Source organism: Rhincodon typus, chromosome 28, assembly GCF_021869965.1.
Source record: "Rhincodon typus isolate 14 chromosome 28, sRhiTyp1.1, whole genome shotgun sequence".
NCBI lineage: Eukaryota > Metazoa > Chordata > Chondrichthyes > Orectolobiformes > Rhincodontidae > Rhincodon > Rhincodon typus.
In genome coordinates, this window is record NC_063359.1 from 4702539 (window position 1) to 4723834 (window position 21296).

Consider the following 21296-nt stretch of genomic DNA (forward strand, 5'->3'; position numbering starts at 1 on the left):
CTAAGTATCCAACAAAATTCAGTAATTCAAAGATTTGTAACTGAAGGCAAGAACATTCATTATAACAGTATCTTTTACATCTCAGGCTGTCACAAAAAACTTTGTGATCAACATTTAGAATTACTGTTGTAATATAGAAAACACAGCAGTCAGTTTGCACACAGCTCCCAGAATCAGAAATGAGATCGTGATAATCTGTTTCAGTGATGTTGCTTGAAAGATAAAAATTGGCCAGTTCACATTCTTCAAATATTATCGTGGATCTTTTACATCTGCGGAGAGGGAAGACAGAGTTTAACATATCCCTCTGAAAGGTTGTCCTCCAACAGTGCCACACTCCCGAAGTACAGCACCGAGTATAGTTGCAACTTGGTTTTGTTTTCATTGCAATGCTTCCAAAATCAGCATTACTCCAGGGAAATATTGTGGATTTTTAAGTACAATTTATGTTAAGAGCAACTCAACATTCTGTAGTTTTTTGTGCTAGTTTAAAAACCATTGTGCTAACCACCCACAAAATCAGCTACAACCCCAGAATAAATTGAGAGTTTCTACTAATTGCACTCATTTTCAGGCCTTGAAAGAGTCTGTATATATTAAAAAAAAAACTGGTTCTTGTGAGCATAAGGTCTCTAAAGGCAATTTTTAAAAGTTTGAGTGTAATTTCTGGAAACGTAATGAAGAAACCAACTACTTTACCCTCATTTAACTCATAAATGGTCTTTGTGTTTTTTCAGAAATCATTTTCAATCATTTAAAATCGAGTTACTTACTGGTAATTGATTCATAATATAATTATAAATACCTAGTTTTGTGTTGAACTTATTTTTATCAATACTAATCAAATGACGCAAAGTTACCATAATTAAAAAGAATCAAGTGATATTTAATGTTTTATATTTTAATTGTTGCCTGATTGTGCTGGTTCATTGTGGATTTTGTATTCACTATTGTGCAGATAAGTTTGTGTGGTTTTGAATTGATACTTTTGGGATCAATTTGAGACCAGATCACCAATTCTGTCCAAAGCAGAAACCTTATGCCAAAAGGTTCCTGGAATTTCTTGATGAACAGTGTTGACTCTAATTATAAACCAACACAGTGAATTAACGACTGTTAGAACCTTGCTTCAGATTTGAATCCTTAAGTAAAGTTTGAATAATGGAGTGTTTTGAAACAAGCTCAAGGATCCACCTAAAGTTTTGATTGTCTTTATAGGCATTATCTATGTGCTGTTGGTCGTACTGAATCTGCTAACATTCCCAACGGAGGTTCTTGTTCAACTTGCTTGAGGACAAGTCAGTCTTCACTTGTGGTTCAGGTTTGGGTTTGGGTTCCAATTTGGGTTCAGTTTCAGATTTGGGTCCTGCCTGAGAATAAGATCCAAATTTGGATTCTGGCTTAGATTACAGTTTGGTTTTGAATCCAAATTCTGGTTTAGCTTTTATGTCAGATTTGAGTTTGGGTTCGAGCAGAGAGTGGGCTGAAATGGTGTCACATTGACTGTATTAATGTTGCTGCTTTGTCTTGCATTCTATGAATGGTTTGACACAACTGTGAAGCCATTCATCTAACCTTGGCTTGACCTAGATTAACCTCAACTACATACGAATAACCCAACTTAATCCTCCCCATGTGTTCTAATTATTTATTGTACATTATCAATGAATTCATTGCTGCCGCCTTATTATCCATTGTGGGAAAGAGAACAAAAGTAACTGTTTTGTCTATTTAATTGTTTTGAATTCAGGAATATTTCACTGACCTTGAACTGAAACTTGTTTCAGATAAAATGGAATTATGACAAACAATGGTATTCACTCAAGAGGTGATTGTAGATAATTGAGCTGCAAACAACTCAAAGAAATTTAAAAACACATCATTCAAGAATTTAAAATAAAATTTTTAAAAAATCAAAAACTATGAAGAGAAATTGCATCAAGTGCTGTTTATAATCAGCAGATGCTGTACTCTTAATTTTTTAATGTTTTACGTTGGGTACAGAAGAAATAGGAGGGAACAACCATGTAACCCGTTGAATATGCTCCACCATTGAATATGACCACAGCTTAAACTGCACTTTTTCTCCTGCTCCTCATGTCCTTTGATTCCTTGAGAGATCAAAGACTTCTGGTTTAAAGTGCAGTTATTTCAACGCACAAGGCCTGACTGGCAAGGCAGATGAGCCCAGAGCATGGATTGGCTCTGCAGACTGGAATATTATAGCCACAACAGAAACATGGCTGAGAGAAGGGCAGGACTGGCAACTCCATGTTCTAGGATACAGAAGCTACCGGCATGACAGAAGTAAAAGTAAGTGAGGAGTGGGGGTTGCCCTTTTGATAAGGGAGAACATAACAACAGTGCTTGGGAGGATATTCTTAAGGGGTCATCAAATGAGGCCATATGGTTAGAACTTAGAAACAAGAATGGGATGGTCACCCTGTTGGGAATGTTCTGTAGATCCCGAAACAGCCAACAGGTACTAGAGGAGCAGATGTATTGAGAGATTGCAGATACCTGTAGGAATAACAGAGTAGTATTGGTTGGAGATTTCAATTTTCCCTGTATTGACTGGACCACCCAGAGTGTAACAGGGCTGGATGGGGTTGAATTTGTCAGATGTGTCCAAGAAAGTTTCCTAAATCAATATGTAGAGGGCCCAACTGGGGAGGGTGCAACACCAGACCTCCTCTTAGGAAGCGAGATCAGGCAAGTGACTGAAGTGTCAGTCAAAGAGCACTTTGGGTCCAGTGACCGTAACTCTCTCTGTTTTAACATAGTTATGGACAAAGATAGGACAGGTCCACAGGTTAAGGTGCTAAGCTGGAGCAGGGCCAATTTTTGGGGTCATTAGGCAGGATCTAGCAGAGGTCGAGTGGATGAGTCTATTTGAAGGAACAGGAAAGCAAATGGGAGGCTTTTAAAAGTGTGATAGCAAGAGTCCCAGGACTGTATGTCCCTGTTAGGGTGAAGGGAAAAGCTGGCAGGTTTAGGGATCCCTGGCTGACAAGGAATATTGAGTCTCTGGTCAGGAAAAAGAAGAAGGCATACATTGGGTGTAAGCTATCAAGTTCAAGTGAATCCCTAGATGACTATAAAAAGTGCAGGAGCACATTTAAAAGGGAAATCAGAACAGCAAAAAGAAGGTATGAGATGGATCTGGCGGATAAGGTTAAAGATAATCCCAAGAGGTTTTATAGCTATATTAAGAGAGGAGGGTGGCTAGGGAGAGAATAGGTCCCCTTAAAGATCAGCATGGCTGTCTATGTGTGGAGCCACAGGAGATGGGGGAGCCTTTTAATGAATATTTCTCCTCAGTGTTTACTGAGGAGAGAATCATGGATGTTAAGGAAATCAGGGAAACAAGTGGGGATGTTTTGGGCTGCATACGTATTACCAGAGCGGAGATGTTTGCAGCCTTAGATTGCAGAAAGGTGATAAATCCCCTGGGCCTAATCAAGTCCATCCTCAGAGGTTGTGGGAGGCTAGGGAAGAAATTGCAGAGGATCTTAGAGATTTTTGCTTCATCTTTAGATACTGGTGAAGTCCCAAAAGACTGGAGGGTGGCTAATGTTGTTCCATTGTTTAAGAAAGGTAGTAAAGACAAGCCAGGGAACTACAGGACAGTGAGCCTGACATCAGTGTTTAGGCAAGTTATTGGAGAGGATACTGAGAACAGGATCAACCAACATTTGGATAGTCAAGGTCCAATGAGAGACAGTCAGCTTGGATTTGTGTGCAGGAAGTCATGTCTGACAAATCTCTTTGAGCTTTTGGAAGAGGTAACCAAGAGGATAGATGAGGGTACAGCAGTGGGTTTTGTCTATATGGACTTTATTAAGGCCATTGACAAGGTCTCGCACAGCAGGCTAGTCATGAAGGTTAGGTCGCATGGGATCCAGGGAGAGCTAGCTAATTGAATTCAAAATTGGCCCAATGGTAGGAAGCAGAGGGTGATGGTTTCTCAGGCTGGAGGCCTGTGACTAGTGGTGTGCCACAGGGTCGGTGCTGGGAGCTTTGTTATTTGTTGTTTACATAAATGATCTGGATGTGAATGTACAAGGCATGATTAGTAAGTTTGCGGATTATACAAAATTAGGAGGCATGTTGATAGTGAGGAAGGTTATCAAAAATTACAGATGGATCTTGATCAGATGGGGAAGTGGTCTGAGGGTTGGCAAATGCAATTCGGTACAAATAAGTGTGAGGTGTTGCACTTTGGAAAGTCAAACCAATGTAGGACTTGTACAGTAAATGGTAAGGTCCTGAGGAATGTTGTGGAACAGAGGGACCTAGGAGTACAAGTCCATAGTTCGTTGAAAGCGGCATCAAAGGTGAACAGGGTGGTGAAGAAGGCATTTAGCATGCTGGCCTTCATTGGTCTAGACATTGAGTTTAGGAGTTGGGAGTTTTGTTACAGTTGTACAAGTCGTTAGTGGCGCTTGGTGTATTGTGTACAGTTTTGGTCACCCTGTTATAGGAAAGACATAGTTAAACTGGAAAGTGTGCAAAGAAGATTTACGAGGATGTTGCCAAGACTAGTAGGCCTGAGTTATAGGGAGAGATTGGCCAGGGTAGGATTTTAGAGCACAGAACAGTGAAGCACAGTACAGGCCTTTGGCCCACGATATTGCGCCAACCTATTATCCTCTAAGGTTTTGGAGTAGATCTGTAGCTCGGGTTATGGGTGTTGAGGTTGGTTGGCTACCCTACATCAGGAACACGTCGGAACTCACCACAAGACTCCTACGATCGCTGGGCATTTGAGTGGCACACAAGCCCACGACAACTGCTCCCCTGAACTAAAGACCCACTCCCCGCCATGCACAGGACCAGTGTCATCTACAAAATCCCCTGCAGAGACTCTGAGAAACACAACATCGGACAAACAGGAAGGAAACTAACAACAAGAGTACATGAACACCAACTGGCTACAAAAAGACACGACCAGTACTCACTCATCTCAATCCACATGGACAAGGAGAACCGTGACTTCGACTGGGACAACACCAAGATCCTGGGACAGGCTAGGCAGAGACAAGCATGAGAATTCCTGGAAGCATGGCACTCCACGAAGCATGCTATTAATAAACACATTGAACTCGACCCCACGTACATTCCGCTACGAAGGAAAACCGGAAGTAAGGCAATCCATTTCAATGGACCGCAGAGTTTAAAAACCAGGTGGGAGAACATACCAACACTTCATTGGAGGCTGCACTGAGGATGTTACCAAGCATGGTAACGAAACATCTGCAAAACAACAAACTAGCTCGGCGAGCCGACCAACTGCAAGACCTGTGGTCCTACTCTAAGATCAAACTACCCTGCAACCCTTCATTTTACTATCATCCATGTGCCTATCCAAGAGTCGCTTGAATGTCCCTAATGTATCTGACTCCACTACCACCACCAGCAGTGCATTCCACGCACCCACCACTCTCTCTTTATAAAGAACCTACCTCTGATATCTCCCCTATACCTTCCTCCAATCACCTTAAAATTATGTCCCCTCGTAATAGACATTTCTGCCCTGGGAAAAAGTCTCTGGCTATCCACTCTATCTATGCCTCATCATCTTGTACACCTCTATCAAGTCACCTCTCATCCATCTTCGCTCCAATGAAAAAAGCCCTAGCTCCCTCAACCTTTCCTCATAAGACCTGCCCTCCAGTCTAGGCAGCATCCTGGTAAATCTCCTCTGCACCCTCTCTAAAGCTCCCACATTCTTCCTATAATGAGGCAACCAGAACTGAACATAATATTCCAAGTGTGGTCTAACCAGGGTTTTATAGAGCTGCAGCATAAGCTCTTAAACTCAATTCCCCTGCCAATGAAAGCTAACACACCATATGCCTTAACAACCCTATCAACTTGGGTGGCAACTTTGAGGGATCCATGGACATGGACCCCAAGATCCTTCTGTTCCTCCACACTGCCAAGAATCCTGTCATTAACCCTGTATTCTGCATTCAAATTCGACCTTCCAAAATGAATCACTTCATACTTTTATTCCTTGGAATGTAGGAAAATGAGGGATGACTCTGTTGAGGTGTATAAAATCATGAGGGGCATAGATAGGATGAATACATGTAGTTTTTTTTCCCTCCGGGATGGGGGAATTGAAAATAGAGGGTATAGGTTTAAGGTAAGAGGGGAAAGATTTAAGAAGGATCTAAGGGGCAACTTCTTCATGCAGAAAGTGGTGGGTATATGGAATGGGCTGCCAGAGAAAGTGGTTGGGGCAGGTACAATAGCAACATATAAAAAACATTTGGATAGGTAAATGGATGGGAAGGGTTTAGAGGGATATGGACCAAATGCGGCCAATTGGAACTAGCTGAGTGGGCACCATGGTCAGCATGGACCAGTTTGAGCTGAAGGGCCTGTTTCCATGCTGTATTTGACCATGACTCTGACTCCATATTGCACAGCTTTAAATTTATAATGATGAGCTATTGACACCTTTCTGGGTTGGAGAATTCCAAAGATGAGCACATCTTGGGTGAAGAAATTTCTCCCTGTCTCAATCAAAATGATCAGCCTCTCATCCTGAAACTGCCTCATTGTTCTATATTCCCCGACCAAGGGAAGTGACATCTCAATATCTATCTTGTCAAGCCCCTTCGCTTTCAAAACCCTAGTATGTAAACAATCAGATCTAAAGATTTGTTGGATTTTAATTTGTTGTGTTTCTTCAGTACCTTTTCTCTGTGAATATTAATTATAAGATGTAACAGTGTAAGTCGACCATTTGGCCCATTGAATTTGCTCACATTCGTTGAGATCACGGCTAATCTGATAATCCTCAACTCCACTTTTCTCCCTTTTCCACATAACTCTTGATTCCCTAACTGATTAAAAATCTGGTTATCTCAGTCTTGAATATACTTATCAACCCCAGCCACTACAGTTCTCTACAGTAATGAATTCCACAGAAGCATTACCCTCTTATAGAAGAAATTCCTTCTCATCTATGTCTTAAATGGGTGACCTCTTATTCTGAGATTATGCCCTGTGGTCCTAGACTGTCCCACTAGGGAAACAACCTTTCTGCATCTACCCTGTCATGTCCCCTGAGAATCTTGCACGTTTCAAATAGGTCACCCCTCATTCTTCTCAACACCATTGAGTACAGGTCTCCATATAAGGAAATCCCTCCACAATCTAGGATCAACCTAGTGAACCTTCTCTGGTTGCCTGTATTGTTAGTAAATCGTCCCTTGGATAAAGGAACCAAAACAGTTTGCAGTATTCCAGGTATGGCCTAACTAGCGTCTTATGTAGTTTTAGTAAGAGTTTCGTATTGTTGTATTTCATTCCCTTAGAAATAGCAGCAAAAATTCCATTTTCCTTTCCTGTTACCTATTGAACTTGGCTGGTAGCTTTTTGTTATTTTTTAATGAGGACCCCAAATCCCTCTGCACTCCAGCTTTCTATAGTCTTTCTCCATTTAAGTAATATTCAGCTCTCCTATTGTCCTCTACTGACCTTACCACTTGCCTTCCCACTTTGTTTGTGTCATCTGCAAACTTGGCAAGAGTACACTCACTTCCCACATCCAGGTTATTGATATTTATTATAATTAGTTGTGGCCCCAGCACTGATCTGTGTGGCTCTCCACTAGTTACAGTTGCAACCTGGAAAATGCCTCCCTTATCCCAGCTTTCTGTCTTCTATTACTGAGCCAATCCTCTACACATGCTAACACATCATTCATAACACCACGGGCTCTTATTAAGTAGAATTATGCGCAGTACATCATTGAACACATTTCTAAAATCTAAGTACATTACATCTATTAGTTCCCCTTTATCCATCCTGCTTGTTACCTCTTCAAAAAATTGTAATAACTGTGCCAGGCGTGATTTCCTGTTCATGAAACCATGCTAACTCTGCTTGATTATGTTCTGTATTTCTAATTGCTTTGCTGTTACATCCTTTATAATAGACTAATAATAGACTATTATTATAATATAATAAACATTTTCCCAATGGCAGATTTAAGCTAACTGGCCTATAGTTACCTGTTTTGTCTCCTTCCCTTCTAAAATAAATGTGTTACTTTGGATGTTTTCCAGTCCTTTGGGATGGATTACTACCAATGCATCCACTATCTCTATAGCAATTTCTTTTAATATCCTACATTACAATGCATCATGTCCAGAGGACCTATTGGCCTTTAACCCCAATAGTTTATTATATTTCATTATAAATAATTATGAATATCATAAATTATTTTAGTCTCCACATTCTTCTAGCTAAGGCTACTCTCTATTTCTGTCATGTTTTACGTTTTCAGTTTCTTTTCAGTGCGCAATCTTTAGATTACTAAATGTCCTGAACTTCACTCAATGAAATTTGTAGGCAGTAGCAGCACAGCATGCATTCAGTTAGCAGACTTAGGGGGTTGTGCCAGGTACATGACATTGTGCAGTAAAAAGTAGAAGAATAGGAACATACCGTCCAGATAGCCACATGGTTATCATTAATGATTCCCTAGTACCTTGTGGTCTTGGAATCAAGTTCTGTTGCTGTATGACATTCAACTGTTCCTTAAATGATTCCCAGATCTTCTCTTCCATGCCTGTGCCTGGAAATCCATTCAAGTGCTACAACCCTCTCTGCATGCGATAATTCTAAAGGTGACCTTGTGGAGCTACTAAAACTTTGAAAATCATCATTTACTGAAAATCTCAACCACTGGGAAATTGTGCTTAAGTATCAACATTGCACAACAATTGCTGGCAAAAGATTAGAAAAGCTGAAATTATTTCGATTCATGTATTGTTCTAGGGAATTCTAATATATCCTGGCTGAATTCAAGTTTTATCTGGCATATTTTTGGACTATCTGTCTATAGAACAGTTAATGTATAAATCAGTGCGAAGTTCCAATTTATAAAGCCTGGGATTCTGTGACCTGGCTGTTTTGTACAGGATAAGGAGTCATTTGGGCAAGTATGGATTTATCGGGGAAGGCCAGCATGGATCTTTGAAAAGCAAATTATTTTTGCTTGATTGAGATTTCTGATGAGTATAAAGATGACTAATGTAAGTCATGTAGATGATGTCATCTACATGGAGTTCCAAAAGGTGTTTGTCTGGTCATCAAGCACCTCCCCCAGTTTAATCCCATTTCCCACACTTGACTCATAGCCTTGAATGTTATGGCATTTCAAGTGTTCATCTAAATACTTCATCTAAATCTAAATCAAGCAGACGTATTCTATCCCTCAGAAATTTTCCTAATAACATTCCCACCAATGAGGTTTGACAGACCTGTAATTTCCTGGTCTATTCCTTCCTCCTTTTTATATAATGGGAGAAGTTTAGCAGTCCTCCAGTCCTCTGATACCTTGCCTATAGCCAGAGATGGTTTGAAAACTAATACAAGGGCCCCTGAAATCTCCCTCAACAGCCTGGGGTCATCTTATCCAGGCCCCTGGATTTGTCCAGTTTTAAGGCTGCTAAACCCACTTTTACCTACTCTCCTTTCTATCATCAGCCTTTTTTTCTGACTGGCATATAGTTTCTCTTGCAGTTTTATGCCAATTTTAAATTGTTTATTGTGCAGCACCATTACTTGTGGCAATGGAATGTCCAGTTGGGGTCTTCCACCATCTGAGGTTCTTGGAGGAAGAGGAATTGGGCCAAAGAAGTGCTGCTGATCAGTTCAGATTTCAGGAAGGATGCAAAGGACTATCCCAGGTACAGAGATGGGAGAACCTGTGACCTCTGTCACTGCAAAGGATAAGGGCGGCAGATACATGGGAATACTACCACTCTCAGGTTCCCCTGAAAGTCACACTACATCCTGACTTGGAACTATATTGCCGTTCTTTCACTGTCACCGGACCTAATAGCTCTGTGAATATACCTGCACCACATGGATTGCAACAGTTCATGAAAGCAGCTCATTGTTGGCTTCTCAAGGACACTTAGGGACTGACAATCAATCTGCTAAAGGGTCACCAGACCCAAAATGTTAACTCTGATTTTTTTTCTTCACAGATGCTGCCAGACCTGCTGAGCTTTTCCAGCAACTTCTGTTTTCGTTCCTGATTTACAGCACCCACAGTTCTTTCGGTTTTTACTGACAATCAATGCTGGTCTACTATCGATATCCTGAAACTCAACTTGAACTTGCTGTATAAATACGGTGGCTACAAGAGCAGATCAGAGGCTAGGAATACTGCGGGAAGCAACTCACCTCCTGACTCCTCACAACCTGTCCACCATCTGCAAGGCACAAGTCAGGAATGTGATGGAATACTCCCCACTTGCCTGGATGGGTGCAGCTCCACCAACACTCAAAAAGCTTGATACTATCCAGGGCAAAGCAGTCCATTTGATTGGCAGCACATTCGCAAGCATCCACTCCCTCCACCACTGATGCTCCGTTGCAGTAGTGTGTACTATCTACTAGATGCACTGCACTTCATCATAGATTCTTAGACAGCACCTTCCAAACCTACCACCACTTCCATCTAGAAGAACAAGGGCAACAGTTACGTGAGAACACCACCACCTGCAAGTTTCCCTTCAAGCCACCCATCATTCTGACTTGGAAATATATCACTGTTCCGTCACTGTCACTAGATCAAAATCGTAGAATTTCCTCCCTAAGGTCATTGCGGGTCTGCCTATAGCTAATGGATTGTACCATTTTAAAAAGGCAGCTTACCACCACCTTCTCAAGAGTAACTAAGGATGACTTGGCCAGCCAGCAATGCCCACATACCACAAGCGAATTGAAAAAAGTACCTTTTCTCTCACAATATTCCTAATGTTTATTTCTTGCTCTGTTTTAGCCTAGTGTTTATTGAGCATTTTGGAATTCTATCAGTGTTCTCCACTATGAAGACCTGATCAAAAGTATTTATTCAACTCCTCTGCCATTTCCTAGTTCCCCATTATTATTTTCCCAGCTTCATTCAGCAACATGCTTATGTTCACTTTGGTCTCTCCCTTTTGTATATTTAAAGAAACTCTTGCTGTCTTTCGTTTAATTTGCAAGTTTGTCCTCAGGATTCACTTCCCCCTTTTTTTTGCTTGTATTTTATTGGCTTTTAAAACTTTCCGAGTCATCTGATTTACCACTAATCTTTGCCATATTGTATATTTTTTCTTTCACTTTGAAATAGTCCTTAATTACCTGATTAACCACAGTCAGTTTATTCCCTTCCTAGAATCCTTCTTCCTCACTGAATGCTTACATTCACTTATTTAGTTTCATAGAATTCATTTTTTCAAGCGCTTGTTTCAAGCCAAAAAGGTCAATTTGTCACCTTTTCCCATTTGCATATTGTGGAGATTGTGTATTCTCCTTTAGTGGAGGGTGAATGATCAAGAGAACACTCAAAAAATATGAGTAGACTTTTACTTAAAATATTTGATAAATAAGATCCCATATCCACTATCTCCACAAGAACCAATGTTTTAGCAGCTGAAGTGCTTTTATCAATTCTTTTTAATGCTTTAGCTTCCTAACCTGAAGGACATTTCCCATCTTTACCCATAAGAATTATTATACAAACATCTGTTCAGAAGACTAGTGTGTGTGAAATGTTATTCTTTGGTTCATCTAAGGATTGGACCTTAATGCAGATTTCTCCAGATGTAATTTATACGGTGTTTTATTTATCCATAAAATATTATTAACTTTATTGTGTCTCATTGTTCCAACACATTAATACTAGCCCCTGGTATAATCTGAATGCTCATCCAGTTCAATGGACTCATCAAGCTTCACAATTGCTGTCGCATTTTTAGATATAACATCTTCCGTCTGTAGTACTTTAGCATGTTTAGCCAGGATGGGAGAAGACCCCTCTATAGGATTGTTGATTTTAAGTTATTCCAGAGCTATCCTGTTTTATATCTAAACCAATATATATATAAATGCCTCATAAGCTTTATTCCCAATTTTAAGTAGTATGCTAAACTCATTTGTAACGTATGTTATGGACCAGACCAAACCCCTTCAAAGCATATCAAGGAGATAGTCTAGACCCTAACTTTTATCTTATTTAGAAACAAGTGTAAGGTGCTGCATTCCAGATGTGATTCAATTAGTCAAACTGCTAGGCTTTAAGCAAAACACACTTTATTCTTACACCACAGTTAAAATACAAACAAAAAATAAAATTGTCATAACTTTAACTCTATTGAAATACTTAATAAAATAATATTTAACTACTACTCATCAACTGTTCCAATATAGCGGCATTCCATAAATACGCTGTTAGCAGAGGCAACTTCAGCAAAACAGATTTCCCTCACTTGCTATCCCCTCTAGTCCAGGAGAAGGAACACTGACGACAGAATGAATCTAGCAGCAAAGAGAGAGAGCACTCAAGCTTTTCCTGCAGCAAAGAGAGTCCAAAACCTCAACTTCAACAACTGAAAGCACAGAGGGTCTCTGTGAGCCTGACTCCACTCACTCATGCTTCTTTTATTTACTTAAAAAAACCCAAAGCTATTTACTCTGCTTTCCATGCAGCAGACACTGTGGCACGAGGTTTACAACAGCCCTCTTCAAGAGAAACAGAATAGAACAAATCCCTCTTAAAGGCACATACCGTTACACATATTTTGCATTACTAACCGACTTATATGATGAGGCTGCATGCTCCTTATCTGATATTTCAGGATAAACCTGAATCTCTCTCCAACTGCATAATTCTCTTTGCCTTGCTTGTCTTATTAATTTATCCTCACATTATTGGCAAACACCAAAACTTCACAGTTACAAGGGCTTCTGTTTTGAAATCAGTTCCAAAACTGCTCTGTTACCCTCATCTAATTGTGTATCTTCTCAGGCTATGGAAGCAGTTTGCAGTTTTACATCTATTAGGACAACTATATGTGTACTAGATCTCTCCTTCCCCTGCTATCTGATTCTTGTCTGATGCAAGAACCACATTTGAATCCACTGTTATAACTGGTACAGCATGTTCTTTGTTATTCCACTCTTTCACCCCTGATCTTGCTTGTTGGCCATCATGCTGAATGTTCCCCCAGTGTTTGAACTTGGAAGTGGTTTTCCCTGCATGACCTACAAATGTTGCATCCCTCCATTTTCAAAATTTTGTTGGAATATATGGCTTCAATTTACATAGAATACAAACTGTCTTCAGTGACCTCACTATGTTCTTATCACCAAGCCTAAAATATGTAATACTTCACTCCTCTCTAACCTTGTTTTGATCCCTGTTACTTAGTGAATCCAGATCACACTTCAACCTATTATACTGTCTAAAAGTGCATGTACTATCTAGCATAACTCACATTACATCATGACTTAGTCGTTACCACAGGACTAAATAACTTGCACATACTGCTTCTGCTGTAATAGCTGGATGTAGTAAAGCTGCTTACATTCTCATTCCTCCTGCCCGGAACCCTGCCTATGCCAGTGTCTGGACCATTTTGAACTCTGACAATCATTAAGTCCTTTATTCATTTTTTGTGACTGCAGAATGTTCCTTTTGTTTCACCAAGGCTGCCAAAAATTACTTTCCCTAGTAATCGCTTAACGGCAGCAAACATCTGATTCAACAGGAAGTCACTCCCCATGAACCTAAAACACCAGTAAGAACTTGGAGCCTGTCCCTATGAGACACCGTTCCACAATACTGCAACTTGAAGATTAACACTTAGCAAGGGATTTCTATGTTGAATTTCCTTAATCTTTTATAAAGTCTGTTAAAACACAAGCAATAGTCCTCCTTTGAATAAACTGAAATCTTTCACAGTCTGACCATGCCCCACAGGCATTTAGCTTTTTGTAAATTTTGTTGAAGTTGTTTAATAGAGAAGTCAAGCCTTCATCAGTGTCCAACTAACAGGCATCCAGCTCACAAATCACATTATTTCTGGTTTAACTTGTCATAGGAAGCAGCAATGCGAAAACATGCTTTGATTCCTTTTTATTAGGATTATAACTTATGCCTGCACTTCATGTCATCATTCCACTGTAAAATGGGTTAGACTCTGAGAACATCAGAGAGTAATCATGCACTCATAATTTACATTTACTTTCTGCAATTTCTCACACTGGCTATTGGGATTAATGTCTTTTTTCTGAACTTCTATTTGCCTTCCAACCTTCAAGTTAGGTGGCCATCCACTGCTAATGTGTTATATTCCAGAAAGTAGTTGATGAAGGATAATACTAGAGCTAATCCTTCCTCAGTCACATATATGTTTATAGGAAGAAACATCACAAACATCAAAACGTTTAACTCGAGCACGGCAAAGTTTTGATAGATATCTCTTTTTACCCCTTTTGGTTCAGCCAAAAGATTGCTAATAAAGAGGAACTAAGTGCCCTAATACTGCAACCAAAAAAATCAAAAGAATCTTTGCAGCAAATTTAACAGATCAAATTAGTGATAGCTCTAGGAATGATGAAACATTACAAAATCCCTGGTACCCAATGGTCTTGGAGAGCCTGAAGCAGTCAAGTCAAATGCAATGACCCTGCCTAATGCAATTATCCACTGATTGGATTGTTGATGTCAAATTTTTTAATCAATGTGTTCTGACGTAGTCTGATGTATTTTTGTGAGCTTTGAACCCAGGCTTCCAACCCAGAGATAGAGACACTATATCTGCACCACGTGACTCCAAGTGTAACTTTTTATGCATTCGAGTGAAACTGTAATGAATGCCCTCCACTTGCATGTAATTGAACACAATTAACTTATGATTAACAAATGTGAGAACAAAACATGCACCTCTTTGACAAGGATAGGGTGGCCTGACAACAATCATAATATTTGGCAAAATAACTTCAAGTTCATTTACTACTTCACTGCCTGGGCCAGCATTTATTACACATCTCTGATTGCCCAGATGGCAGCTTCCTTCCATAAAGAAGATTAGCAAACCAGATGGATTTTTCCCCAACAGTTGACAGTGGTTTGATGGTCATCATTAGACTCTTAATTACATTTTTCTAATATTCAAATTCCATGAATTACCATGGCAGGAATTCAAATTCAGGTCCCTGGAATGTTTCTAAGGTGTCTGGATGAATAGTCTACTGGTAAAACTAGGCCATCACCTCCCAACAATCTCTTTTGCTGATTTTGGGATCTTTTGCATGTGGCTGTTGTTAAAATAAGCGAACAATTTAGGCACAAACGGCAGCATCAAAATCTTTGAACTCTATCTTATGGAGGCTGAGAGAGGGTCATAACATCGATCAGACGGGACCTCATCTATATTCTTTACCCCCAGCTGGTTTTTAATGGTTCTCATCTGGAACATTGGCTCCCCTCACATAATTTGCACACACTGATTCTCCCTGTGCGCTGATTTTAAACATCACTGCAGGTCATCAAGCCCAGTGCAAAATAAAGCATTTGATCCTAGTCCCTTCACTCATTTACTCATCAGATTACCTCATTCAAATAACAGCACACAAACTCTTCTGGAGCATGTCCAGGTTCACCCTGTGCAGCAGAGCTGACGTCAGGCTGGTTGTAAATGGGCACTGAAAACATATGCGTTGCAGTCAGGACCAAAAAAAAACTCCCTGTACCATAGATAGTAGGACGTGGTTTTATGTATATCCCCTCCTCCCACCTCAAGCCCCACCCCCATTTCCTACCTACTAACCTCATCCCGCCCCCTTGACCTGTCCATCCTCCCTAACTCCCCACCTGCACTCATCTTTACTGGCTCCGTCCCCGCCTCTTTGACCTGTCTGTCTCCTCTCCACCTATCTTCTCCTCTATCCATCTTCTATCCACCTTCCCCTCTCTCCCTATTTATTTCAGAACCCCCTTCCCCTCCCCCATTTCTGAAGAAGGGTCTAGGCCCAAAATGTCAGCCTTCCTGTTCCTCTGATGCTGCTTGGCCTGCTGTGTTCATCCAGCTGTACACCTTGTGTACTCCCTGTACCATGAAGGTTGCGGAGAGTGAGATTCTAATCTCATATCCCAGGTTATCTCATCCACTAGCCTCGGTTTCAAGCCCCCAACTGCAGTGTCTTTTCCCCCATCTCAGCTCCTATCCCCCAGCCACCATCTCCTAACACAACCCGACCACAGTGAATTCAGCCCTTCAAGCTAAAGATGCTGTCTCAGTTCCAGTGATAAAGCTTAGGGAGAAGTATATCTGAGTTTGCTGATGTCAAGAGCCAGGTCGTGCAGCAAATCATATAGATGGTGACAGAAAGTTACAGAGGGAAGTGATAAATAAAGTACATGTGAAAATGAAGATTAAGTTCAGAATGAGAAAATATTGAACCAACAACTTTGGACCTAAGAAAAATACATCAGAATATTTCCCAAAGTTCAGAGGATTGAAACTGTGGAGGAGCAGAAACTTATAGGAGTCTTAGTACAGAAAATCAAAAAAGACAAGCTCAAAACAATGATTTAAAAGGCTGATGGAAATCTGGCCTTTTCCCATGAAGGCTGGAATACAAAGAGGTGAATCTGTTGTCATAATTGTAACTTTGTTGAGGCTATACCTGGTACAGGGCATTCCATTCTGGGCAATGCACGTCAGGCAGACAGGTCCTGACAGTTGAGTTGGGTGCCTGTGGGTCATCAATAGACCCATTGCAATGGGATGGACATTATCACAGGGGTAGCCTTCTCTATATTTTGGAGCACCCATCATTTGAGGACTCAACCATCCCCACACTCCCAAAGCCTGTTGGAAGGTGACCAGGGTGTATGTGGCAGTCTCCTACAGAAGAAGGCTCTCCTGACAAGGAAATAAATGCTGGCAATGGCAGGAACTGGATCTTAATGGAGCACAAGTGCCTCACTTGCCCTCTCTCAGAAGGTGGTCATGCTGCTAAGGTTCCTACTTCTACTTTCCATACTGATGCCTTGCCCTGCTAGATTACCAAATCTCCTGTCATACAGCCTAACATTCAGCCTATTGTTTTTCAGACAAGCTGTTAAACCGAGGCCACATATGCTTTCCTGGTGAACGTAAAAGGCCTGAAAGTACTGTTTTAAACAAGGAAAGGGCAGTTCTTCCTTGAGGCCTGCTATTATTGCTCAAATGATAGTGCTAAATGCAGCCTCTTTAGTTATTGCCACACTGCAGGGTCCATGCTGTAATTACATCAGAGGAGATTCCGCACTTTGTGATGGGTCCAGATGAGATACCCCAACCTGTTATGCTCCTTAGTGATGAGGGTGTACTGGCTGGCCTTGGTTATTTACCCATCCCTCAGTCGGCAGCATTCTGTTGTTCCGCTTCCTTTCACAGTGACCAAATTATAGCATTCATACTGAGAGAGAGCCTTTCCTTTTGTTTTACCTGGACAGCAAGTGTATTTAAAATGGCTGTTCTCAAAAATGTGGCTCTTTAGTACTGTAGTCCACACACTAGGACATCCAGCCAAAAATACACACATACTAGTCTTCCAACATTTTATTTATATTACTAAAGCGTAAAACAGATATATCTGCAAGAGGTGACTTTCAGCTCAGAGGGGAGGGGAAGTCAGCTCCCTCCTTATCTATTGTTGAAACTTGTCCTTTTTGAAGTTTCCCTCGCACATTAGAGGTACAACACTCTATGGACTTCACACAGAACTTTGCCGGATGATTGCTGAATTTACATTAGTGTTTTTTTTTTGGAAACAACACATTTTGAAATTAAAATGTTTAAAAAAAGTCTGTATTATGGGGGTTTTGATCTGTTGTTGTAACACTGTCCACAAAGTAGGAGTTTAGGCTGTGAGTTTGGAGGCAAACTAAAACTCAGTCTGTTTCTCCTATTATGGGATTGCCTGACAGGCAAACAACCTGACCAGATTTGAGTATCTTTTGTTGCAAAAATATCCTGGACATAGCACAAGTCTTCTTCAGCCTTATCAACTGCAGCAAACCACGATCTGTTGAATGTAAGGTAAGAACGTTACTTTATTGTATCTTGCTCTGAACACACAGCAGTTTAAAAAATGAGTGGCTTTGTGCAAATAGACATAAAATATCCTAACCAACTACCCATTAACAAAGTGAGCAATCAACTCATTGCACTTTCACCTTTATTTTCTGGATAAATATCCAGCCTCTTTAATACACAGCAAATCAAGTTAAAGCTATGATAATGAGCATTAGAAAGCATTAAAAAAAAGAGATGTACATCTGGTTGGAAATTTGTGAAGTCTGATCAGAAATGCTGGTGATTAAATAGACATTGAATCCAGTCCTATGTTGTAACTTTGGTGTCACTTGTTAAACATAAATAATCAGATTGAATGCCTGCCAGTTTTAATGCTGCACTGACATGCTGGAGGTTTCAATCTTTTATTTTGCAGCTTGGAGAAAATTGTCATAGATGCTTCTCTGCTCTCTCTCATGCTCACTATGTGTGTGCAATGACAGTGCAAGCTGTAAGTGACATGTTAGAAGGATGAGAAAATTGACCTCATTTATTTTATTCTCAAATACAATAGACAAAGGACAAGGTATGATTTCCTTTCATCTACTGCAGTTGCTGATGTGTGACAAGTGCTTGATATCTACACCTAGTACATAGTTTGCCTACAGGCCATATTCATGACAGAGAGATAAATACTAAACTGTTCAGTGTCAGAAAGGTACAGCAGCTGGATTCATATTGTATTGCAGTAGTCCTGTTACTATTATCATGTTTATTCGTTTGTTTTGCATTGTGCTATAGTCTGATGACAAGAATCCCAATTATTAGAGAGCTGAAAAGGCTGTGATGTTGTGTAATAGCCACATCATACTGCTCACGCATAGCCAAAAAAAAACACCTTCTCACACCCAATGCAGGTCCCACACAAATCTATTGATACCTTTCTATGGAAACTCTGAGTGAGATCAATTATCCGGTGCCAAATTCTGCTGACAAGACATATTTTATTATTTAAATACTTAACTAAAAGTCAGGAAGTTTTAGCACTAGCCCTGACCTCAATTTTTCAATCCACCTTGGTTTATTTTGTATGAGAGATTTATAGCTCGAGATATAAGTCAGTGTCTCCTGAACTAACTCAAATTGTTTGAAGGAATTGGAGATCAAATTTCCCAATTATATCTTTGCAGTTGTCCTGAGCTCTCGTATGGTCTTTTTCTTTCTGTGGAGATCAACTGACTCTGAATAGTTTGGGAGTATCTGTGCCATGATGTAGAAATTATCTCAACTATATAAGGCAGGCTTGATGGACTAGTTATCACGTTCTTCATTTTTATGTGTTCAAACCTTTTAGGTAGCCCATTAATACCTGCATTCAAGGTAGGAGAAAAGGATTAATCAGTTACTTCTAATTAGGAGAAGGTGAAGCCATTTGGCCCTTAGAGCCTCCTCTGTCATTCAATATTATCAAGACTGATCATCCAACTCAGTGTCCTGAACAGTATCCCATTCCCACTTTCTCTGCAAACCCTTTGATCCTCTTAGCCCTAAGAGCTATATCTAACTCCTTCTTGAAAATATTACTGCTTTCTGTGACCAAGAATTTCACAGGCTTACCTCTCCCTGGGCGAAGAAATTTCTCTTCATCTCAGTTCTAAATGGCTTATCCTGTATCCTTAAACTGTGACCCCTGGTTCTGGACTCCCTATTCATTGAGAACGTCCTTCCTGCTTTTACCCTGTTAGAATGAACCTAGTCCTGTTAGAAATAATTCTTATTTGCTGCAGTATTTTAAAATAAGTTAACAGTTAATTGTCGGTGCAGATAACTATTGAGAGAGATATAAGCTGCTGTCAATTGTGCAACAGTATAAAACAAATAAACCCCCATTGCTGCATAACTGAGGATACATTTGGTGAGTTTTTTAAAAAATGTATGTATTGATAAGCTAACATGAATTTTCTAAAGGTAAGTCATGCTTGGTAAATTCGTGAGAATTTCTTGAAGATGTGACAGTCTCAACATTTATGGCACCAACTGAATTTATGCATTCTCTGCTATATTAGCCAAGCCACAGTAAGCATCATGTATTAGGTCACTGGAGCACTTTAGAGAGGAGCTGGTGAATTAATCACCTTTAGTATCACAGTAAGGTAGCAGTGAAGTAAGTATATTCAGTCTTATGGCATTGATAGTATTCCCAAGATGCAGGGTGTAGTTGATGAACCCATATAAAATAACCTCAACCGGAAAACTTTGCACTGCCTCAGAGTACACAGTGTATGTGAGACAATGCACGGAGGTCATGGTAAGAAAGGAATAGAGGTTAAGTTACACCTAGAACCTTTCAGGTCATGGCTGATTTGTTTCTGAAATCAGTTGTTCAGTATGTTGTAAATCTTTGCTAGAGAAAATAAAATGATTAATCCTAGCTTTTAATTTTTCAATTTACCCCCAACCACAGCAGCTTTTTAGGGGAAGAGCGTTCCAGATTTCTGATTTTCTTTGTGTGAAGAAGTGCCCCCTGACATTTCCCTAATAAGAACCTAACTCTAATTTTAACCCAGCATCCCTGTCATTTCCTAACTCCTGTTAGTGAAACTCCCACTATTTCTGGCCTCAGGTACTGGAAATACAATAATGATATAACAGTCTAGGCTGTGGGATGTGGTCAGTGAGGTTCAGAAAACTCTCAACACTCTCAATGAAAGCTGTGAGGAAAACAGTAAGCAGCTTAATGCTGCAGTTTGTAATACCATGCAAGTAGACAGTGGTAGACATGAGCACATAAATTTAGTCAATTAAGCTCTGGTGGAAGTGAAACCCTTGAAAATCTTGGAGATATGCATTCAAATTGATTGGAAGTGCATGGCCAAGCGGATATTACACATATAAATAAATCAAATGCTTATTCACAGATCACTCAGCACTTTCAGACTTCCTGTTCACAAGCTGCTGCTGATTTTCACTGGTTACATGTGACCCTTGGGCAAATGCGCTGTGCCTGTACGTTATCCTGTCCTTGATGGGGCCGATAACACTGGAGGCCAAGTTGCTGTGGCAACGTGCTCCCACTTGCCTCCTCAAGCTGCATCGATCATGTGTCACTTTCTATGCCCTCATGAAAATCAAGCCCATTAGTTTCAAGATGTTATCACTCTATCTGGATTTCTGCATAGCTACATTATGTTTTCCATCCACTATTCCTTGCAACATCATCTCTTATACAACATTGCTTAACACTGCATACCCAAAGTATTTAACTTCTATCTGTCTACCACGGGTACGGAGTTGGATGATCAGCCACAATCATATTGAATAGCGGAACAGGCTTGAAGGGGCCAAATGGCCTATTCTGTTCCCATTTGTTTGTATGTCTATTGATCTGTTTCACCCTGAGGATCCTTCAGAAACATCAAAGTTCAAAAG